We start from the raw sequence: 6,087 nt of genomic DNA, 5'->3' as shown, positions 1-6,087 counted from the left end.
TTTTCTTACTCTTCGTGGCATTCCCATCCAGATAAGGGTTGGGTATTCTCTCTTACTAATTCCTATGGCATGCACCTAGTAATTCTAGCTCATCTTTCCCTCTTTTGGGTGGTATGTCATCCCAGCAAGACATTTCCCCCAAAAGAGCTTGAGCGGGAATCTTAGAATAGACTTCCCCATTCTCCCCATAACCAGACCATACCCTTTCTTACCTCTGACCTCTGACCCATAGCCTATCGCCCCTATATTGGCTAGATATAAGTGGGTGGTACTTGAGCCTTATGCATGCTCTACTTTCATGTGAGTCCATGGTCTGTCTGTTGTTCATGCATTTGCCATTGCCTGGGGTTTGTCTGGTCTTTGCTACACGTTCTGCTGCTTATTTTTAACCTCTTATGGCATGGATGAGTCATTGGGTCTTCTTTCTTTGTACCTCGTTTCTTCTTTTGGTTGGATCTTGCTTGGGTATGGGCCTTTCTTCCTTCAATTTAGCCCTATCTCTCTTTACTTCTGGTTTGTGGGTCGGCTAGCATTCCTACCATGCCATTTCGTTACTTCTGCCAATTTACTACTTGACTTGTGCTTGCTGGGCCTCTTTTGGACTTGCCATGCACTTTTCTCTTATTCAATTCACATTAACATTACCCAATATTCCTGTTGGGTTAATTCTTATACCATCTTAGGCTTCCTTGACCCATTTCATTTATTTGGGCATCCTCGACCTGCTTTATTCCTTTGGTCATCCTTGGCTTATTCCATTCTTATATTCCCATGGGCTTTTGCTACATCTTTTGGGCTTTCTTGGCCTAATTACCATATCTTTTACTTTCGGGGTTTGTTAACCTTTGCACCAACCCCATTTACTAATTCCCTTCTTTGGGTTCCTCCAAATCATTTTTACTTGCTTTCCATTTCTTATAATTCTCATGGGCTTACTACTTTCTTCTCTGGGCTCCCTTATGCCCATTTGCTTTCTTTAGGGCCTTTCTTATTATTTCATAGGCCTGTGGATCATTATTCCTGTCATTCAGGTTTAATGGTCTTTTTTCTCACTTTGCTAATTCTTCTTCATTATTCCCTTCTATATTGTTGGGCTTCTTCTTGTTATTGGGCCTTATTGCCAAAGTAGGTATCAACAAGATGTAATTCAATGATGGATTTATCAAAATTCATCTGCAATAAAAATATATTGAGTAAGTTTGTAGTTTTATGATACAATCAATTTTGTAGCTAAACTTTATCCAAATTATGTCTAAGATTGTATCAAGTTGTCCCTAGTATCTGAGAAGTTTCAATAAAAACATATTTCTTTCAATTACGTTAAGCTTAGTGTGCATTTGGATTTGAATGAAAATTATAAATTATTTTACTATTCAGCTTATTTGTACTACTATTTATGGGTCCCATTGGACTTTTTTGTACGATTCTTGGCCCTACTGTACTATTTCAACTAATTTTTACCTTTATTTACAGTACTTTCAATAATAAATTTTCAGTTTCAACAAAATAAGTGGTATTCAAACAGACTCTTAGTCCAAAAGAAATGCATACTTTTTCTAAACGTAATGCTTAATAAAACAATGGAAGGGCAAAAATGGGATATAGTCCAAGATTTCACAACTAAAATGCATATTATACAAGCATAGAAATTTTATACAATCCACACTTAATACTTACACAATATTCCAAAAAAAAAAAAAAAAAAAAAAAACCACAACAACAACAACAAAAAACAAACTCAAGAATCACACAATTCTAATAAAAGGCAGTTACAAATCACTAAATACACTTATCCTTCAAGCAAGTTTAGCATCACACGAAGACACACAAAGTGTTTATTCAAACACTTACTCATCCCTTCATGTTTGATCATAAAAAAGAAAAAAAAAAAAAAAGAAGAAAAAGAAAAGAAGAAGATTAGTTCAACAAAGGTCAAAGAACAGACTATCCATCAAAATACGAAACAAAACTCAAGGAGATGAGGAAATGGATGGATTGAAAGCAACCTGCTTAGCACAGCTAAGAACTTCATGAGGCCCAACTTCTTCTCGGTCGATGCCCATAAGATCAAGGTAATATAAGTAATGGGAGATGATGTTGTTCATGGACTCATTATCACCATGACCACAAATAAGATCTCCATAGAGCACATTCATGGTAGCACCAAAACCAGAAACTCGCTTGGCCAAATTATCACTTTTGGTGGGTGTCCATGTACCAATAAAGACTTCATGTGCTGAAGGTTGATGCGCCTTAATTGGAGTCATCCACCTCCAAATTGCAACCTGGAAGGCTAACGTAGCATTTCATTCAATGTATTCTGGATGATTTAACAAATCCACCTTCAAATCTTTACCTGCTTCTCCGTAATTGTAGTTCCTATAGAAAGCATAAGTATACAAAAACATTTTGATTGTGTCATGCAATATGAATTGATCTACACTACACTCTTCTAAGGGTTGGAAACAAAAGACATATACAAGTCTTAGGGTTGTAAATTAAAATGATTGTCTTATAATTAACAAAATGCATGCATTTAGTTTTACAAAAAAAGTTGTTTCACATTTTATTTTTGAGGCGTTAGTTACCTAGATACTCATATTTGAATTATGCTAGAAAAGGATCTCATTTCGATTTGTTTTAGTAGATAAACATAAAAATTTCAATGAATTTTTAACTTTGGATAAAATTGAACAACATAAGATAATAAAATAATTCAGATGCAAAGATATTCAAGATGTATGATCAATGTTATTGTAATTGATGTTAACAAAATAAAATTTGAGTAATTGATAAGGTAGATACCAATAGATAGGTAGAGCACTACGATCATAGTATGCAACTCCAGGAGCACATAGATAAGTATTTTTGTAGTGTTCATCACAATAACTTAAGTTGGAATTCATTTCCTTGTTATAGCATAAATCCCTTGATAATTGTTCCCTAGTGACCACTTTATTTCCACCTGACAAAATATCATCGACTTTTACATTGCATAGATATTGAGTGAGCGTAGGATTATTGACAATTGCTAAGATACATTTTTAATTACAAACAACTAGTTCATCGCTACGTTGTGCTCCAAATGAATTTACTTCCAATTTAATTTGTTCTTAGGAGAAAAGAATCTAGTTAAACCACTATATGAGTAGACTCACTTACAAGCCAACACTTCATTTATTTTCTGAAAAATACAATATAAATTGTTAATTTTTTTAGGTTAAAGTATGAAAATAAACCTCCAATTGTTGGATAACATTCAATTTGGTTCTTCAATTATTAATTTTATCAATTTAATCACTCGACTTTTAAAATCAAGTAAATTACAGACACTGGTCTAATGTCCATTTAATATTAACATAACTAAGAGTTCATTTTTTTTTTTTTTTTTTTGAGAATCAACATAACTAAGAGTTGAAGTTGATTTCTATAATAAAATTTCATTGGCGTTCTATTTGCAACATCAATTAAAATCATTAAAATTTAAATGAAGAAGATTTTCAAGGTTGAAGTTGATTTGATATTGGATTTTTATTTTTTTTTAATTTTGTAATTGACTTGAAAGTTGAGGAATCAAATTTGCACAGTTAATAGTTGAAGAAATAAATTGACATAATTAAGTGTGTCCAAATTGAAATTTGCCCTTTCATTGAAAAAACAAATTAGTAACTAAACATTTCATAACATTCATTTTTAGTTAAATAATTTTAATCAAATAAACTTGTAGCAAAGCCCAAATTATACCTTGTAACATCAATTCTTAAGAGATTAAATAAATAAAAAACATTAAATAATTGAAACATTAAAATCCATTTCCAACTTCATCAAATGAATACTTGCTTTTGGGTATCTTAAACTAAAAGAACATGCTTTTGGCATATCAAATAATCAATAATATCTACTTTAAGCAACCAAATGTTTTATATAGGTAAAAATCATAATAATAATATTAATAATTAGCAACATATATACTTTTGATAATTCGATAGCTAGGGTTGAGGCCTTGAAGACTAGGTCTACAATATAATAAATATTAGAATTAACACCATATTAGTCTTTACATTTTAGGATCACTGTTAATTTCATTCCTACAACTTGGTAGCAGTAAATTTGGTTTTTATTATTTTCAATTTGCAATAAATTTTCATTAGTGAATTAGCAGTAAAAATCAAATTGACTATAAGTTAAAAATAATATGAATCAAATTACTTACTACTAAAATGTAATGACCAAATTAATTGTAACTAAAAAAAAAAAAAAAGACCAAAATGATATTTTTGCTTATAATATAATTAAGTGTTTAAACACAGGTCACACTCTGATCAAGTTTTACTTACATAAACGACCCCTACAAAATTTGAACCCTCAAATTTGTATTAAACCCAAAAAACTAAACAAATAAAAAAAAAAAAAAAAAAAACTAAATAAATAAACAAACAAATGAACAAGGCAAAAACCCAAATTGAAGTTCACTGTTCACAAAAAAAGAAGGTCTGAAATGCTCACAGGAGGTTTTGGTGGCAACATGAGCAAGAAAAGCTGCGACTTCCTTAGTTCCAAAGAAGTCTTGATTGATGTAGGTAGTACCAAAGCCATAGGGCTGGTAGTAAGCAGAGGCAGTGATAAAAGACTGGTAGTCCAAGAAGCCCTTATTTTCAATTTCATGGTCCTCAACCTCAAGGGAGCTACGGTTTGAGAACATCTTCTCAAACTGGTCGCTCTGGAAGTGATCGGAAACTGGCCCGCCACAGCATCTTCTTGTTTCTGCAGCTTTTGATTGTTGGTTTGGGTTTAGCGTCAAGTATACAATTTCCCGTACCAATATTCTCACCAATTCACTGCCTTCGGATGAGTAGCTACGGCTTTCCGGCTGTGACGGTTTATACGTGTTGCAATAGGGACATTCCTTCAGAATCGAACCTCCTATATTAGAGTACAAGTCACAATTCACAAGCACTAGTATTATCAACGGTACAGACCATTTAAACTCCATTATTGTAACAATTGGAGAATGTCTGTGCCTTCACTAATGATGAGGCTGTCAGAAGTTGCTGCCTCTAATTACCAGCTGGATGCGGTATTGGCTGCTGGGAAAAGGGAAAGGAAACATAGTCTAGTGCAAAATAAAGACACTAATCTCTTTATCTTTTTGATACTTTTTAATTTTATCTGATCAGTAAAAGACACTATCTTTTGAGTTAAATTTTTTTTTTTTTTTGGTTTATTTGAATATTACTGTATCTACGATGGATCCACCCATTTATGGATTCTAGTAAAAAATTAATATATAAATATTGATTATTTGGTAATGCAGAGGATCGAATAGTATGTGTTTGGATTTCAATTCTAAGCTAGTTTTTTTTTGCTTAATTCTTTTACTATTTGCAAGTCTCAGACACTAGAAATCGGGTCCCACGTGATAACAGCTTATAGTAACCTTTTTCTTCAATGGAAAAAAAAAAAAAAGAAATACTATTTGCAAGTCCCACATTTAATATATTTTTCTTTTTCTTTAAGTTTTTTTATTATACTTTTTTCTACTATATTTTATTTAGTTTTTAACTTTTATTTAGAGTTTTTTCAACAACAAAAAATAATAGACAAAAACTAGTTAAATTATATTGTTTCCAAATGAATACATTTGTAGTTCAACTACTACCTCCTAATATTTTTAACGAAAAAATTCAAATAAAATGTAGGCACTAGGCAATTTTTATAACATCCTTATAGCCTTCTAAGGGAGATGGCTAAAACAACTCTTCCTTTAAAGACAGAGTAGACATTTAGATACAATTTAACATTATTTAGCTACACTCGGGGCAGATGTGATAGGAAACAAATGTTCATTGGCATTCTCATTGTTTAGGTGTGGAGATTTCAACATCATATGCATGCTCTTAAGCAAAAAAATTGGACTTGTTTTCATGGTTGTCAAGATCGCGATCTAGATCGTAAGATCACATGATTTTATGATTCCATCTCACCAAAACGATTAAAATCGTACAAGGATCATAAAAATTGTAGGATCGCATGTAGGATCGTATAGGATCATAAGATCGTATGGGATCCTACCGATCTTACCAAAAT

The 6,087-nt window shown here is 32.1% G+C and overlaps 1 pseudogene; it reads right to left on the bottom strand.

Annotated features, from left to right (window-relative positions):
• Positions 1 to 1,692: 1,692 nt before the first annotated feature.
• LOC126717437 (chitinase-like protein 1) lies at positions 1,693 to 5,147 on the bottom strand (annotated as a pseudogene).
• Positions 5,148 to 6,087: the final 940 nt, after the last annotated feature.

Source organism: Quercus robur, chromosome 3 (assembly GCF_932294415.1).
Source record: "Quercus robur chromosome 3, dhQueRobu3.1, whole genome shotgun sequence".
NCBI classification, from domain to species: domain Eukaryota; kingdom Viridiplantae; phylum Streptophyta; class Magnoliopsida; order Fagales; family Fagaceae; genus Quercus; species Quercus robur.
Note: the sequence above shows the minus strand (reverse complement) of the source record. Positions and strands in the feature narration are given on the sequence as shown.